At 50.3% G+C, this 18,580-nt stretch overlaps 1 protein-coding gene across 2 annotated transcripts in view; it reads right to left on the bottom strand.

Moving 5' to 3' along the window:
• Nucleotides 1–10,382, bottom strand: part of Slc45a4 (solute carrier family 45 member 4) — a 75,161-nt gene extending 64,779 nt beyond the window's left edge. The window contains exon 1 of one of the 2 annotated variants that reach the window (XM_059248131.1): nt 10,287–10,382. The gene's annotated coding sequence lies outside the window, so the exon portion shown is untranslated. Of the gene's footprint in view, nt 1–9,695; nt 10,192–10,286 lie in introns of those variants that run through there. The other variant, XM_059248133.1, reaches the window with a different exon arrangement.
• Nucleotides 10,383–18,580: the final 8,198 nt, after the last annotated feature.

The raw sequence follows: 18,580 nt of genomic DNA, 5'->3' as shown, positions 1-18,580 counted from the left end.
ACCTCGAACTCACAGAGATCTGCCTGTCTCTGCCTCCCAAGTGCTGCAATTAAAGGCATGTGCCACCACTGCCCGGCCAAAAACAAAAAATTTTTAATTAGAAGCACAGAGCCGGCAATGTGGCTCAGTGGTTGGGTGTTCGCCTAGCATGTGAGGTCCTTAGGTTCCATCTCAAGAATGAAAACCGCCGAACCTTTTAGGGCATGGTGGCACATGGCTGAATCCCAACAGTCCCAGAGCTTAGGAGATTGAGGCAGAAAGAGGATGAGTTCCAGGCCAGCCTCGGCTACATAACAAGACATGTCCAGATAAGACAAAACAAAACAAAACAATAACAACAACAACAAAATGGTTCAGACTAGAAACATATAGATAGCTGTAGCGTGGGTAACAAGCTGAGACGACTATCTCACTGTGTTATTCACTTTTCTAGGTGATTGAATTTCCAATAACAAATTTCAAAACCAATCTTCTGATCAGATCAGGAACTACCTGGCTGGACATCTTCCAAAACTGGCCCAGGTCAGAGGTCAATGTCGCTCAATGTTCCCATGCCTGTCTGCTCACCATGCCCAGAAGTCTGGCCACATAGAAGGATCATCAGGGTGGAATAGATCTCGGAACCAGCCCTGGCCTAGCTCACAGGCTAGCTGGCAGGATGGGAATGATGAGACAGGGACAGAACTGAGCACCAGGGCAGGCTCACCAATGCCACTAGCCATGTACTAGGGAATCACAGCAGGGGGTAGCTGCACGTCCTCACAGCCTTAGGGAACCAGGTGAGACAACACAAGGCCTGAGCCAATGAGTGCCCTCCCTGCCCCCAGGGATCCTTCCTGCCACACTCCTAATAGATGAGCCTAGGACCAGCAGCTGAGCAGCCAGCAGCCAAGATGAGCCTCCTCCAGCAGCAGGCACTCGCTTGGCATGGGCAGCACAGCAGAAGGGCCTTGAGCTGGAACACAAGGAAGAATGGCACTTCCACATTTCCCTGGGCAGAAAACAAACAGCATTTTAAGTTAGTGATCGACCTGAGACCATGAGCCATGCAGCCTGCTTGGCCACCCGCGCTGGGGCTCTGGGCAGGCCATTTAACTTTCACATTCTGGTTCTATCAGAGGGCTCAGTGCTCTTTGTGTTAGTGGCTGTCACTCCTACTCTTCAAGTGCCTACTCCACAGGAACAAATACCCCTTGGGCTCACGGTTATCACACAGAGGCTGAGGCTGTGAGCAGTGGGGGTTTCTGGGCCAAGGCCACAAAGCCAAGGCTGGCCACTCCCTACTCCCTCCCAGGACAAGCTGGGCTCTGCCAAGCTCCCACTAAAGAGTAAAAGGTGCAGGCCCCTCCCCCACTCTCTTCAGAATTAAGATCACTTTAGCTATATATGACTCATTCAACAAGAGTGGAAATGTTTTCAATAGCTTTGCAATTCCCTGCACTCTGCCTTAAGGACACAACTGTTGGGCCCCATCCCACACGTCCTCCCCAACACATACACACCCCTGCCAATTACAAGCTACACAGACTGTATGGTGGAGACAGGACAGTTTGACCTACAACCCGACCTCTCTGTTCAAGCTCTCCTCCAAGTCAGAGCTGCCTTCAAATGGTGCTGAGCAGTGAGTGGCAGAACAGGCTGGCCCACTCCTTGACCTGACTCCATCCAGCAGAGGGGAGTACTTCACAGAGGTATACAGAGCGTCAGCAGGGGAGGCCTTCCCTATTCCAAGCTTGAATGCAAACGGTTTTACATAAGCGATATGAAAAACCACTAATGGTCATTCCAGTATTCCTGTCACTTGTCTGACTGGGAGGAGATTTGCATGCTGGAGGGAAGCCCAGGAGAGTGCAGTTATTTCTAAGGCAAGAGAGCCTCTATGCCTTCCTGTACCTGTTTTCCTTCAGCACACGTAGATTCTCCAAGTCAGGAGACCCTGCCCTCCATCCTGATGCCCAAAATACCAAGGGAACTGAAAAACAGCAGCTGTGCTGGAGACAGACCAATGAGACTGCATATTCTGGGGTCTCTCACCATCTCTGCCAACCTCATTCTTTGATTTCAGTTGTCTCCTCTTCCCCCAGGAACAGGGGACAGGGTCCCATCCCTATGCTGTCATGCCCTTGCTCAAGCACTCTCCATTGACACTTTGGCTGCCCTGGGTTTCAAGTCTTGCTCTGTAGCTCAGGCTGATCTCAAACTCCCAATGGTAGAACTATAGATGTGAGCCTCCACACCCAGCTCTCATGTGCTCTTACCCACACCAGCAGTGAGGCCAGAGATAGGTGGAAAGCCAGGCTGGGCCATGCTATGGATCTCCACAGCAGCAAAATATCCTGCCCACTGCCAGGCACACAGGGCCCTCTAGTCACAAAACTATCCCATGTCTGATTTTACTGCTCTCCAGCCATTGCTCTGTTCTGAGCATGAGGTTAGAGCATTTGTTGAATTACTAAACATCCCAACAACCCAGCACATTTACATCAAGTGCTCCACACCAGCTCATCCTAGGTTCTTAGGAAGAGGCCCAATTTTCCAACACCCTAGTCTCCTAGTTCAGGTCCTCTTCATCATCGTCCCTAGCCCACCAATGGACCAGCAGGAACCCTCAGGCCTAGAGCACAGAAGGAGGAAGAGCAAATGGGAACACTGGATTACCAAGCAAGAGTCCAAGGAGCCCCAGGCTCAACCACCTTGGTCTTCCTACTGCTGCCTTTTTCTGGCAAATTAAATTTTAACTCAAATTAATGTCACAGGCTTACATTTTAACCAAACCAAATAAAAATGCAAACCCCTAAGTGAACCACGAATGGCCTATGAAATTCTCCATCTTTCTGCCACTTAACACCGAGCACTTAGAAAGCATGCAACATAATACGGAGGTGCAAGACAGACTATCTCTAGTGACAGGATCGATGAAACAAGGCCTTTGTTCCTCAGATACGCAGTACTGTGCATCTACAAAGGAGGCATGTCAAAGTGTGGGGTACCCGGCAAGAATATCCTCAGGGTCCCCAGGTACAGTCTCTACAAACTATCTCCTAAAACTAATTGCCTGAGAAGTCCCTGGCAGGCCATCCCTAGACACAAGGTCACCTTCATGTTCCTTCCACACCTAGACAAAAAGAAGGCTGTCAGTGTAATGGCTCATGCTTATACTACAGCACTTGGAGGCTAGGCAGGAGGATTGCTGCAAGTTCCAGGCCAGCTTGATGTAATGTACCTGTCTTTAAAAAAAGAGGAGGCCGGGCGGTGGTGGCGCACGCCTTTAATCCCAGCACTCGGGAGGCAGAGCCAGGCGGATCTCTGTGAGTTCGAGGCCAGCCTGGGCTACCAAGTGAGTTCAAGGAAAGGCGCAAAGCTACACAGAGAAACCCTGTCTCGAAAAACCAAAAAAAAAAAAAAAAAAAAACCAAAAAAAAAAAAAAAAAAAAAAAAGAGGAGGAGGAGAAGAGGAGGACGACGACGACGATGACTGTTCTCACAGAATGTTCCAGCAGCAGAAGTCCCAGAGACAGTTCAGTAAGTCCTTTCCCTGAGACAGGCACCTTTAAAGGTCCACCACTAAGCCACTCCACTCTGAGACCTAATTCCATGGTTTTCCAAGACATTCCATAACCTCTCACTAGGCCTGAGGACGAGTTGTGGTTCTGTGACCAAGACTGCAGACAATAATTACAAAGTCAAACAACTTCTCGGGACACAGCTTAAAGATCACAGAAGTGTTCTGCATTGCAATTTCCATGTACTTCTGTCAAGGAAAGAACAAAACTAACTACCAATAAAAAGACTTTCCAATATAAAGGTAAGTTACATTCTAATAAAATTTCACACGGGGAAATGGATCACCGCCATCAGTGGGGGTGTGACTTTCACACTATTAAGAACAATTTGTTCTTGTTCTTTTTAAGGGACACTGATGGTAGGAATGATATCACCAAAGTGCATGACACTGGATTTTACTTTGAAATGCCTGCAATACACTGCAAATGACATCTTTTAAAGCTATGCAAAATTGGAGCTGGATGGTGCTGGTGCACTCCTTTAATCCCAGCACTTGGGAGGCAGAGGCAGGTGGATCTCTGGGGGTTCAAGGCCAGCCTGGTCTACAGAGTTGAGTTCCAGGACAACCAGGGCTACACAGAGAAACCCTGTCTTGAAAAAATAAAACAAACAACTAAAAAAATTGGGACAAAAAGGTTTAGATGTGTCCAAACTTTTGAATGTGCCCATAGTTTTTCAAAGCTATAGAATGGGAGCACTTGTGCAAAAACATGGGAAAACATCTCTCTTAAGGAAATTTAACTCACTACTTCAGATAAGAGTTTCTTCTGGTATTCAATTAGTCTTTTCTGTGCCCAGCTTTGACCCTCCTCAGCATCCTAAGTGCTAGGATTACAGGTATGTACCACCATGCCTGGCTTTATACTTATTTTACCCCCTGATGTTTTGAGAAAGGGTTGGTCTTTACCCAAGGCTAGCCTAGAATTCATTATGTGGCCCAGGCTGACCTCAAATTTTGGGCCATTCTCTGCCTCAGCTTCTTGAGCACTGGGATTACAAGTGTGGGCTAACCTGCTAACAAGTGATTTTACTTCCAGTACAGATGCCAAACCCTGCCCTCAAAAATGAATGAATGAATGAATTAATTAATTAATTAATAGATGGAGGGCCAATGAGATAGCTCAGCACATATCAAACGGTACTTGTCATGTGAGCCTGGCAAGCTACAGAAAGTAGGAGAGAACCAAAACCAAAGTCGTCCTCTGACCCCCACCTTTACACAGTTGCATGGTGGCGCATACCTTTTACCCGAGCACTGGGGTGGGGAGGCAGAGGCAAGAAGATACCTGGAATTCACTGGCCAGCCCCCAGGTTCAGTAAGAGACCTTGATTCGGGCTAGAGGGATAGCTCAGCCGTTAAAGGCTAGGCTCACAACCAAAAATATAAGAGACTTTGATTCAAAATTAAGGTAGAGATGGGTAGAGGAAGATACCCAGTGTCAGTTTCTGGCTTTTGCACACACACGCGCGCGCGCGCGCGCGCGCGCACGCACACATACACATATACACACACACACACACACACACACACACACACACACACACACACACGTGAACATGTATATATACACCACATACAAACAGCTGATGGACAGCTGTAGGTGTCGTGCAGTGGTGGAGTTGAGGGAGTACTACACTGGAGGCCCAGAATTCAAGCCTGGTTCTCAAAAAATTGATGGAAAAATACTCTCTCCTTACTCCAAACCAAAAATCATACTCTGTTGACTGGTCGCACTTCCCTCAAATGATGACTAAGTTGTTGGCAACAGAGAGCTATTTATTATACTTTGGCTTACAACATCTAAGTGACTGCTTAAAATTATGCAGTAAGACTTGTACACAAAGTACAGTGCCCACTACACAGAACCAAATGCTTGCCCACCTCAATGTCTCAATGCCTCTTCATCTTCTAGTTCAAAGTGTGGCTTTTCTTACTCAAGATTTTCCCTTGTTTGAAACGGGGGATGTGGTGGCTAACCAAATCATGTGGCTGCAAGTTCAAGAGACACAAACCACAAAAACTCAAGCCAGGGGTTGGCCATGTAGGATCCATTGGCCATACAGGATCCCGGCGTAGAAGGCACCTTGCTGGCACCCTGACCTACCCAACCACCCAGCTGGGCAAATCCTTCCACAGATGTGGGGGTTCAGCTAAAGACAGGGAAGCCTAGTCTGCACAATGTCTCCCAGGCCTGAAGAGGCAAGGAAGCCAAGCTTAAGGATCAATCAGGTAAAGCAGCCGGGCAATGTTGGTACACTCCTTCAACCCCAGCACTTGGGAGGCAGAGGCAGGAGGATCTCTGTGAGTCTGAGGCCAGCCTGGTCTACATAGTGAGTTCCAAGACAGCCAGGGCTACGTAGAGAAACCCTGTCTCAAAAAAACCAAAAAACCAAACCAAAACAAAACAAAAAGTAAAGCACATGCCAGGGAACATAAGGGTCCTGGGTTCTACTTGTGGGCAGCCTGGCACCCTCAGACCCCTGTACTTGGAGGCCACACTTAGCACAAAATAAGGATGCACAAGATAATGAGAGTGTTAGCCCCTTTAAAAAAAAAAAAAAAAAAAAAAAAAAAAAAAAAAAAAAAACCTGAGCCAGGTGTGACAGCTCATGCTGGGAATCCTGACAGTTGTAGACAGGGTAGAGGGAGGAGGATCAGAAGTTCAGAAGTTCAAGGTTATCCTTGGCTACACAGTGAATTAGTGAATTCAAGACAAGCAAGAGCTATCTGAGATGCTGTCTCAAAAAAAAAAAAAAAATAGCCAGGCGGTGGTGGCGCACGCCTTTAATCCCAGCACTCGGGAGGCAGAGCCAGGCGGATCTCTGTGAGTTCGAGGCCGGCCTGGGCTACCAAGTGAGTTCCAGGAAAGGCGCAAAGCTACACAGAGAAACCCTGTCTCGAAAAACCAAAAAAAAAGCTGGAAAGCTGACTCAGTGGTTAGAGCACTTGTTGCTCTTGCAGAGGACCTGGGTTCAATTCCCAGCACTCACATGGTGACTCAGAGCCCCCTGTAACTCCAGCCCCAGGAGATCCTCTTCTGTGTAACACCAGGCACACATGAGTTACACATACATACATGCAGACAAAACATTCATACACATAAAAAAATTATAAACAAAAACAAACAAATAACAACCACACCCCAGCAGTAGCTGAGCTACAGGCAACTTGGGACTATCCTCTCTCCAGACTCAGGTTTTGTGTCCTTCCCCACAGCTCTCAACAGTCCAGCAAGATACACTCGGCCATCTCACAATGCCCGCCTGACATTCTGAGGCACTAGCACCCACACCCTCCAAAGGAAGGCACAAGGCTGGCCACTGCTCTCAAGGAGCCTCCTGGGAACAGAAGTGGTCCCTTGAAAAGGAGCAAGAGGAAAGCTAACAAACACAGACACACACACACACACACACACACACACACACACACACACACACACACACACGAGTGGGCTATGCCTGCTGAGAGTCTCCCAGTTCATTATTTTTTTAAATAGGGCCTCGGGCTAGAAAGGTGACTCCATGGTTAAGACCATGTATTGCTCTTCCAGAGGACCCAAGCTTGGTTCTCAAAATCCTTGTCAGCAGGTTTACAACTACCTGAAACTCCAGCTCCAGGGGGAAGGGAGGCTAACACCTCTGGCCTCTGCAGGCAGCTGCACTCTCCTGTACATACCCACACAAAGACACACACACAAAAAATAAAAAATAAATTTTAAAAATTAAAAAGAGTGGTCTCCCTATGTATGCCAGACTAGCCTTGAATTTTCAATCCTGCTGCATTGATCTTCCTAATACTACAGTGTTTTACTCTTAAAACTACCTCATAGAGCCAGGCATGGCAGCACACAACTGTAATTCCAGCACCTGTCAGGAGGAGGCACCTGGGAGGTAGAGGCAGGAGTATCAGGAGTCCAAGGCTAGTCTCAGCTAGGAGACCCAGTCTTAAAAAAAAAAAATCCCAAATATACACAAACAATAACAAACCCCAGGCACACTCCAGCCTTCACATAAAAGGTGCCTGTCGTGAGCGTGACCAGGTTCCTCAGGCTGGGAACAGGGCTGTCCTTTCCACCAGCATGGAAGAGGCCTCAAGTTTCTCTGAAAGGAGTATCACAGGGCTCAGAACTTGATAGTAAAGGGGGGCGGGGGGGGGGGGGGGGGCCCGCGGCGCACACCCGAGGCACATTTTGAAAGTTCCCATTTAAAAAGATCCTTGTTCATTGACTTTGGTGGAGCAGTTACGCTAATGCAAACAAGAGGAGCTTGTCTGGGAGCTGGTGGGGGAGGTGCTTCAGCTGAGCCCTCTGTAGACTGTAGCTTATGGGGTCTTCCACCCCCACGATGGCTCTTCATGCATGAGGTTGTCCCCACGACTGAACCTTCTCACTGGACACCAATGAACGTTCATGTCGCCCGGCCTGCAGTCGAGTCTCCTAATGGCATATCACTAAGTGCACCCTTGTCAACATAATTACATTATGATTTTAAAAAAAAAAAAAAAAGAAAGAAAGAAAATCTGGGGAACCACAGGAGGCGAGCATGGAGCAGCATCTTCACCCACCCTTAACAAGAACACAGCTTCTAGCACATTCTGGTTCCACAAATTACAGGCACGGTTCTGCCAGGGGTGTTCCCCAGGAGGGCACTAGCAATTTGGGGTTGTCTGCCACCTACAATGATCACCCATTGCTCTTATTCAATGCCAGGCCACAAAGCTGTCACCCACAAGCCACCCCTTGCTGGCCACCCAAGGCTGGGGCACCAGGGTCCTCAGGACAGTGAGAAGGCAGAGAACTGGGCGACCGAGGCACCCTAAACCCTACCACCACCCTTGTTCAACCCTCCTATCTGCCGTCTGGGTAACACAGATGAAATCAATTCAGCACCCCTAAACACCAGCTCAAATACCTTCTGATGCTCCTTTCCTGCACAGGAGACCAGGAGCTGCAGCATCACAGCCCCCTCCTCCCCTGCAGTTCTGCAGGGCAGACGGAGAAGGGCAAGACCGGTTTATAGCTCCCTCAGCCCTTCCCCCACTCCCTCCTCTCCAATAAGCAAAGTTGGAGGGTGTTAAAAACGAGCTACCTTGGAGATCACCCAGTCCAATCTCTGATCTGCTTTCACGATGCGACAGGGGCAAAGCTGCAGCACACAGCATCTCTGCAAGGGAAGCCAGTGAATCCTCCACAGCACTGGGTGCTAGCCCTGGGCGGCCTCCCTCCACAGTCCCAGAGGTTGAGGCAGGGATGTCTCCCAAATAAATCACCCCCATGTATACCTAACATGCATTTCAAACCTTTCAAAGGAACAACTTCTTTTCAGCAGCAGTCACAAAAACAATCGGCATGCACAATACTAAAGTGGAGGATTTTCAGATGACCTACTTCCCCCAATCTCTCCCCCAAAAGCACTTGATTTCTTCATTATGTCGGGGTCTCTTCCCACCTGGAGCCCACACAGCTTCAGGCCACAGTCACTGCCTCTCCCCCCTTCTCAGCAGCTTGTGCAAAATATCTCTGCAAAGCCTTAATCAACTTGCTCTTCTCATGCAGGATTCAGATCGAAGCAGCAAATCGAGGGTGTTGTTCCCATTTGTTCCCAGTTCCAGTGACCATTTGTCACCCTTAATCAGTAAGGCACCCCTCCAGCTTTTTACTTATGCTTTCTTACTACGAGAAAAAATAACAGAAAAAAGACAAGACTTCCACCACACCCTACCTGTCAGCAGACAGTGGAGCCAGCTGCAGGGAATGTGCTTAGAACACACTTCACCGTGCAGGAGGGCGACCCAGGTGTACTGTGGCCCACCCTCTGAGTTTCTGGGCCTACACGGACCACTAGAAACGACTGCTTCAATGGCTTATCTTGCAAATTCTGTTTGCCAGGCACTCGTCTTTGAACACCCTAGTAACAAGGAGCTGCAAACCCCGGTGTGTGGTCAGCTAGGGTACCAGAAGGGGAGACTGAGGCAGAAGTTGAAGCCACACTCCATCAGTATCCTACAGGGAAAGCAAAAACCCCAGACTCCCCAGGAGACCTAGCGCCTCTTCCCACCCATGGTTGGCCCCACCTTTTAGAATTATTACAAATTACTAACCAGCAGGCTGTGCTCCCCAACTTGCACATACCTCCCCTGGAAAAGCCCTCCGCAGGAGTGTGCTCTCCCGGCGCCCATCTAGCGCAGCACACCTTGGAGAGGAATGGGTTAAGCTCAAGGGACTTGAGGAAGATGGGTCTCGGGGAGTGGGACGGGGGCTTCTCCAAATCCGAGGCTCTGCACCTGGAGTGTAGTGCTCCCGTCTTCTCCAGGGACGAGGTGGGCTTCGGGAAATAAAGGTGGCCGCAAAGGGTCAGGCCACCAGCTAGCAGCGCTGCAAGCAATGTATGTTGGGGGACAGGGATAGAGAGCGGTGGCCCAGGAACATTTCAAGGTGGTGGGGCCCAGAGCCGGATCAACTCCCAGAAGTTAGCAAGGGTTGGGCAGAGGAGGGTGAGCACCTAGCGCCAGAGGCGAGAGGTGAGCGCTGGGGTGGCCCCGGGCCGGTGCGCTAGGAGGCATACACCGCGGCCGCGGGGCCGAAGATGCGGACGAGCAAGGGCAGGTGCGGGCTGCAGCGCAGCGGCCGGGTGGGGGCAGGGGAAGACGCGGGGTCGGTCGGACCGCCGGTTCGAGGCCCGGGCCGCGCGGAGGGGGCGGGGCGGCAGGTGCGGCCGCTCACCTGTCTCCTCCAGCCGGGGCCGCGGGGCTGGCGGGGCTGGTGGGGCTGGCTGGCGGCTGGGGTGCGGGGCCCCGGGCGCACCGGGGCGGCGGCGGGGCGTCCGGGCGGCGGCTGCGCCCTCGGCGGCGGCCGGCCGGGCGGGTCCGTCAGTCAGCGACTCGGGCACTGAGGGAGCGCTGCGAGGCTGTGGCCAGCGCGCGGGGACAACACCGCTTTATCAGGTCGGAAACAGCCGCTGCGCGCCGCTTCCGCTGACGCAGCGCCGGCCTGCGCCTCATGACTATGCAGCAGAGTCGGGGGGCGGGGCCTGGGCAGCGCACGTCCATTGGTCGGCAGCGGCCTGTGGCCCCGCCCCTTGAGGAGGCCCCGCCCCCTCCCCGCGCCCCGCCCAGGGCCTGGTGGTGGGCTCTGGAGGCCGCTGTGTGTTGCGCCGCCCTCGCCTGCCTTTCCTGCCAGACACCCTCAGGCTCTCCAGGCCACAGCTGTGTAGCGATCTGTGCTCACCTTCCGCCAACAGAGTTGCACCCCTCCTGAGAGCAAACTGGTTGCTTGTAACTTCCCCATCCTTACTCCTTGTCAACCATCGCCCTCTCTGGGCACCTCTCCCTTCTGAAGCACTTGGAACGTCCGTCCGCTGAAGCCTGTGAGCCCTCTAGAGAGTTGGGTAGGATGTGAGCCATGCATGCCCAGGGCACCCAAACCAGGGCCACAGAGCCAATCTCTCCCCAGGGCTGAGAAGCCAAACAAGGCCAGGTCCGGAAGGGGGCTGGACAGATACAAGAAATGATGGGTGATGTCAGACAGCCTTGCTGGCATCCCAGCCCTGAGTCCATGCCAAGGCTTAAGTGGCTTTGGACAAATTACTGCACCTCTCCGGGCCCTGATGTCCTCATCTGTAAACCAGAAATCCTAAGATCTATCTGAGAAACTTGGAAAGAATTTAGAAAGTGTCCTGCTCACTCTCCAGAACAGCTAAAATGGGAAAATCTGACAATGCCAAGTGTTGGCAAGAAAGGGAGCAACTGGAAGGCTTGTCCACTGCTATGGTGGAGATGTAAGACTCACCACCACGGGGATATCTGCTTTTTTATTTGTTTTTGGTTTGGTTGGTGGTTTTTGAGACAGGATTTCACTATGTAGCCCTGACTGGCCTTGAATTCAATATGTAGACCAGGTTAGCCTCAAACTCACAGAGCTCTGCCTGCCTCTGCCTTCGAGTGCCGCCACACCATGCCCACCCTGGGAATCTAAAGGACTCAATGCCCGGTACTTTCATTGTTCTTCGCAGTGATGTTTAGAGTGCCCTCAAACTGGAAACTGTCCTGTGATCATGTGTCCATCATTAAAGGGTTATATAAATTGTGACATATCCATTCATTGGATTGACAGTGAATGATTTACAACTATAGGTGCTGGAGAAATGGCTCGGTGGTTAAGAGCACTGACTGCTCTTCCAGAGGACCTGGGTTCAATTCCCAGCACCTACATGGAAGCTACCAACTGTCTGTAACTCCAAGATCTGACACCCTCACACATATATACATGCAGGCAAAACACCGATACACACAAAATAAATTTTAAAAATTACAACTACATACAATGAATATGTGTGACTTTTTTCCCCCCAAGATAGGGTTTCTCTGTGTAACAGCTCTGGCTGTCCCAGAACTTGCTTTGTAGACCAGGCTGGCCTCGAACTCACAGAGATCCACCTGCCTCTGCCTCCCAAGAGCGGGGATTAAAGGCATGTGGCACCACCACCGCCTGGCAAATATGGGTGACTCTTACAAACGACTTTGAGCAAAAGATATCAGACCAGAGCCAGGCACCCATCAGTGGGGAAACTCAGTCAGGATTCCCAGAAGCTCAAAGCCAGGTTGGACTATTTAGTGAAGACCAGGCCACTTTGTGGGCAACTTGCCTTGCAAAACACAAAAACAAACGGGGTACAATGCTCCACTTCCGTTTTCCCAGCACTTGGAAGGTCTGTGTGGCATTGAGAGTTCCAGGCCAGCTGTGACTACATGAGAATCTGTCTGGGAGGGGGACGAAAGTTAGCTGCTGTAAGATCTATGCCTTAGCTGCAGCAGTGGTAGCACATGCCTTTAATCCCAGCACTTGGGAGGCAGAGGCAGGCAGATCTCTAGGAGTTCAAGGCCAGTCTGGTCTACAGAGTGAGTTCCAGGACATCCAGGGCTACACAGAGAAACCCTGTCTCAAAAAAAAAAAAAATCTATGTCTCATGCTTATAGAGTTGTAGATGTGTGTAGCTGGATGATGTAGGTGTCAGGACAGTGGCTAAGCTTGAGGGAGGGTGCTGGAACCAGGAAGTGGGTATGGTCGGTGAGTCCAGAGCCTGGTGGTACTTCTGGTTCCTGGTTTGGGTGCTTGTTATACAGTGTCTTCAGTCTGTGACAGTTTCTCCAACTGTGCACTCCCGTGTGTGACTCATAAATGATCATCAATGAGGGCATGCCCCCCCTGTCCCCCCCCCCCGGGATCTCCCCCCCCCACTTCCCCTCACCCCCCCTCTCCGTTGACATTTTGTTGTTATTGCTGTTGTTTGGTTGGTTGACTGTTTTTTGAGGATTTCTTTAAATTACGTGTGTATGTGTGTGCATGTGTGTGGGTGTGTGCATGTGTGTGCAAGTGCCCACAGAGGCTACAAGAGCTGGAGCTGCAGTTGTGGGAGGTTGTAAGCCACTGACATGGGTGCTAAATCCTCTGCAAGAACAGTATGTGGTTTTTGGTTTTTTTTTGCCAATGAACCATCTTTCTAGTCCTTTGAGGGTCTCAGGGGACAAACTCAGGTAGTCAGGGTTAGCAGCAAGTCCTTCTACCCACTGAGTCGTCTCACCTGCCCCTCCCTGGTGGGTTTTTGACTTGCAGTTCCATCTGAGCTCATCGGGAAATGAGCATGCCCATAGGACGTAGTTCGTGGTTATGCACACTGCTCTTGCAGAGGACGCAAGTTTGGTTCCCAGCAACCCCATCAGCAGATCACAACTATCTGTAGCTACAATCCCAGGAAGATCCAACTCTGGCCTTCCCAGGCACCTGTACTAGACCGTATAGACATACACATAATTTAAAATAATAAATCTTTTCTTTAAAATATGGTTCTCTGTTGTCATTGAGGATTACATAAAATAAGAACCTTTATTTGTTTGAAACAGAGTTTCATATAGAGCAGGCTAGCCTGCAATTCACTGTGTAGCTAAGAGTAACCCTGAACTCCTGATCCTCCTGATCCTCCTGCCTCCACCTCCCAGATTATGGGATTGCAGGAAGACACTGCTACACCAGCTTTTTAAAAGTTATCTTTCATTTTTTGTTGTTGTTTAAAGCAAGGTCTCATTAGCCCAGGCTAGCCTCAGACTCCCCCTGTTTCCAAGGATGATTTCATTCTTTTGGTATGTACCACCACATCCAGCTTTAAAAAAAAAAAAAAAAAAAAAAAAAAAAAAAAAAAAAAAAAAATGCCTTTGAAAAAGACAGTACAGGACGAATTACCAAGGACCGCTTAGGAACTTGTTTAATTATTCACTAACTGATGATATTTATTGATCTTTTTTCACCTTCATTCATCAGCAAGCAGATAAAGAGTGCAATAGGGAGTGAGTGCATGGGAGCCATGTCCTCCAGCCGCACAGGACTCCCGCTACTTGGAGCTGGGAACTCCTTTCCCTAAGGATGCCACAGTGGTAAGACGACTGAGCATTAGTAACCACTGCTGTGAGGCCAGCAGAAGAGTTGAGCTGCTGTAGGCACTCAAGGAAACACTTCTCTACTGGCTGAGCCTTCTTGCCAACCCTCAGCAAACATCTCTCAAAGAATAAGTGACCGCACACAGGAAAGTACATGCTTAAGCTCGGTGTGGCGGTGCATGCCTACGATCCTAGCACTTGGGACGCAGAGGCAGGAGTATTGCCGCAAGTCATCCTGGGCTCTGTGGCAAAACTCTGAAGAAAGCTACAAAGAGGAAATCAGGGCTTGATTAAGTGGATTTTGGAAGGTAGCTCCTAAGCCTGAGGTGTGGAAGTAGCTCCGGAGTTCAGTTCCGTAGTCTAGAACTAGATGGAGATATCACATAAAAGGCTGGAGAGGGACTAGGGAGATGGCTCAGTTGGTAAGAGAGTTTGTACTCTGCAAGCATGAGGACCTGAGTCTGAATCCCTTGAACCTACATCTAAAAAAGCCTGACACATGGGACTGGAGAGATGGCTCAGAGGTTAAGGTCCCTGGCAGCTCTTCCAGAGGGCTTGGGTGTGGGAGCCCACTGAGGTTTCCTAGTGAGATCTGAGCTTGCTTTACCCAGCAGGGCTGTGTAAAGGGATGGATTGACCACGTGCATGGTTACCAGGTGTTTGGAAGGGTCTGCACATGGCTGTGCTAGGGGGAGGTCTTTTGTTCCACCCCTTGGCATTCCTCTAAAAAGCCCTTTAGACGAGAGGGAAGGGGCTGGTGGATTAGGATCCAGGCCCTCCTGAGGCTATCCTGTGTTTCTATCTGTCTCTCTCCCCTCTATATTTCCATCTAAATCTCTTATCCTTCACTCCTCAAGAGTACCCTTGGGGGAAAAGGTGGGGTTGGGTCCCCCACACTTGGGTTCAGTTTTAAAATATATATACAGACATATTTTAAAAGCCTGACACAGCTACACATGCTGTAACCCCGGCACTGGAGAGCAGAGACAAGATCATCTCCAGAGCCCCCCAGTCTGCCAGGCCAGCAGAAAGGATAAGCTTCTGAGTCTGCCAGAGTTACAAGTGGTTATGAGTCACCCACCTAATGGAGGTGCTGGGAATTGAACCCCCGTCCTCTGGAAGAGCAGTAGTACAGGCTCTTAACCACTGAGCCCCAGATGCTCAGCAGTTTTGTTTTTTTTTTTTTTGTTTTTTTTTTTTGTTTTTTTTTTTTTTTTTTTTTTTGGTTTTTCGAGACAGGGTTTCTCTGTGTAGCTTTGCGCCTTTCCTGGAACTCGCTTTGGAGACCAGGCTGGCCTCGAACTCACAAAGATCCGCCTGGCTCTGCCTCCCGAGTGCTGGGATTAAAGGCGTGCGCCACCACCGCCCGGCCTTGTTTTGTTTTAAAACGAGGGTGCCACAAACTATATAGCAAATCCCAAGTCCTTGTTTGTAAAGCACACTGACCTCCCAGCTGCTTAGGAGCCCGGCATGCCACAATGGCTTCATTGCAGCCTGAATGTCACCCCATCTCACCTGTGGAGGCCTGCTGCATTCCTTTCATGGTTGGCTCTGTGTGTGTATGCTCCCCTGAGACAAGAAAATTGGGGCACAAGACGTTGTACCTGCCGCTGTGCAGCAGTAGATGACATGGCCAAGACTCACCCCTGGGGCGCATCTGGTTAGGCGGTCGGGGAAGCAGCATGGCAGATGAAGGAAGGGAGGATTCTGCTTCTCATTGTTCAGAATCTTTCCTTCCCTGCCCGACACTGTGCCTTACACATGGAGAAATGATGGCCCTTTCGGGAGGGGTGGGGGACGTCTGCGCCCCACTCTGCATTAATGCATGGCAGGCTGCCCCAAGACAGCTACACACTGGTGGGCTTCCCTGAACTGCGCTTCGATCTGTGCTGAGAAAAGTGAGACTCCCCCTTCTGGAATGCATAGCAAACCGGCTGGACCACAGCGGAGGGGCAGACAGTGCTCAGTGCAGCCCAAGAAGTATACAGCAGAAAAGGAGATGGACTCCTCCCACTCATATCTGTCCACACCCTGCCCTTAATCCTCCAGACTTTGGGCACTGGTATGACCCCATTTCACAGACAAAGAAACTAAAGTATGGAGGGAACGTGTCTAAGCTGAGCATCCCCTCTGCTTGCAGGAAGAGCTGAGGGTTGAGGGGAGGAAGGTGGCCCCAAGGGAATGGATGGAAGGCTATTGCATCTAAGACACACTCCCGAGGGTCTGTCTCATCTCTCCTTTCCTGGACCTTCCTTTGACCCTTCTTCAGATGCCTGACTCTCCTCCTACCCTCTGAACCCACCTTTGAACTCTTCTGGGAGTGTTCTTGCCTCTCTGCAGCCATGGAAATGTCAGATTGATATGTGATAACCTTGGACTTGTGGGTTCCCGGGAAGGGAGGGAGGCAATGTGCATTGAAGCCTTGTATAAATTGGAATGGCTCAGATTGTACTGTGATTAAAACTCAACGCAGAGCTGGGCGTGGAGGTACACGCCTGTAATCCTGGCACCTGGAGGCTTGAGGATGAGGCCACAGGATCAAGAGTAGGAGGCCAGTCTGGGCCACATAGTGAGACTCTGTCACGAAACAGACAACTAAACAAAACAACAACAACAATAATAACAACAGTAGCAACAAGCACACCCAGTTATTAATTGGGGCCCCTTCCTATCTTGTCAGATCCCTTCAGTCCCAAGGCAAGTTCACTCTGGGGACTGCAGGCTGAATGCTGGGCATGGGACAGGTGACTCTAAAGAGGAAGACACAGGCTAGGTTCCAACTGGACAGTCCCTAGGTAATCACCTTTGCTGATACAATTGTTTTGCTTTTGTTTGTTTTGAGACAGGGCTTCTTGTAGCCCAGAGTGGCCTCAAGCTCACTACGTAACCCAGGATAGCATTGAATTCCTGATACTCCAGCCCCTGCTTCCAGAGTGCCAAGATCACAGCAGACATGCACCACCATGCCCAGTCCACATTAAATAATAACAACAGCAATAAACACTTTTAAAAATTCGTATTTTCCAGTTCCTCATTGTCTCGATTAGCATACTTAGGGAAGTGCCAAAGACTCTGAGCAACTGCTTTGAGCCACACCCCTTTCTCTGCTCTGAGGCTGTCCAGCTGTGTCTAGAGTGCCCTGAACCCCTCTTCCTAGTTAGCTGTGTCTAAGTGCCCTGGGGAAGTCCCCCTCTGCTGTAAGCCCCACCAGGAATGAAGTGGCTGGGAGCCCCACAGAGTAGGGAAACTCCCTAGGATGAGAGTGAGTGAGCCTATACTCTCTGGCCCAGATCTCCCTCCTGCAAGTCAATGACCTCTAGCCTCCCACAGTAGGACCTGAAATCCTGCAGGTCATCAGTCCAAGGGTCTCAGCAGTGAGGAACCTTAATTAAAACGTCTCAGGCTTGGGCACAGATCCACATCAGGACTTTAGGTTCCAGAAATGTCCACAAAACAGAGACTGCTGGAGTCCTCAGGAGTCCATAAATCCTTCCAAAGTCATGTTTGTTTGTTTGTTTGCTTGTTTTTCAAGACAGGGTTTCTCTGTGTAGCTTTTGGAGACTATCCTGGAACTTGCTCTGTAGACCAGGCTGGCCTCGAACTCACAGAGATCCGCCTGCCTCTGCCTCCCAAGTGCTGGGATTAAAGGCCTGTGCCACCACCGCCCGGCTAGTCACACAATTTCTAGGGGGACCCAGGTCATAAGGACACTTGGGGGTCACGTGGCTTCCCATGTAAGTATGTCTCCTTGGAAGTTCTAAGTCCTTTGGCTGTCTCTGCATAGCAGGTGAGGCCTTCCCCAAGCCTGTTTCCTCATCTGTGAAGCAAGTCTGTCCCCATAGCTCCAGCTCTGTGGTGAGGACACTGGGACATGATTGTGAAGGGCCCACTGAGGCACAGGGCAGTTCAGGCCGGCATCAACATTGGAAGGTCCCTAGGATAAACCGAGCATGATAGTACGTATCTGTAATTCTAGTACTTGAAAGGGAGGCTGAGGCAAGAGGGTCCATGCAGGTTGGAGGCTAGCTTGGGCTACACAGTGAAAAAAGCAAACGTCAGCAACAACAGAAAGATCGACATGGTGCTGAGTAATTGTAATCCCAGCACTGTCAAGGTAGGAGCAGGAGGATTAGGAGTTTAGGGTCATCAGGGCAGTGGTGGCGCATGCTTTTAATCCCAGGCAGAAGCAGACGGATCTCTGTGAGTTTAAGGTCAGCCTGGTCTACAGAGCGAGTTCCCGGACAGCTAGGGCTACACAGAGAAACCAAAAACCAAAAGAACCAAACAAACAATTCAGGCTCTGTGTGATCAAAGCCGCCTCACAAGCCAGGCATGGTGGCAAAGGCCTGTCATCCTAGCACTCAGAGGCAGGGACAGGAGCAGGAGGATCCTGAAGTGGAGGCTAAGACGCTGTCTCAAAACAAAACAGAACAGACTGCCTCGTGCGCGTGGCCATCCTGTGCTAAGTGCAGTCAGCATCCCCTCTGTAGAAGAGGAAACAGAGACAGCCGAGGTATCAGGCTGGGATCAGACAGTGAGCAAGTGACTGAGCAGGGACCCGAACCCATGAAGGCTGTCTGTCTCTTG

The sequence above is a fragment of the Peromyscus eremicus genome, chromosome 20, assembly GCF_949786415.1.
Source record: "Peromyscus eremicus chromosome 20, PerEre_H2_v1, whole genome shotgun sequence".
In the NCBI taxonomy this organism is placed as follows: Eukaryota; Metazoa; Chordata; class Mammalia; order Rodentia; family Cricetidae; genus Peromyscus; species Peromyscus eremicus.
Note: the sequence above shows the minus strand (reverse complement) of the source record. Positions and strands in the feature narration are given on the sequence as shown.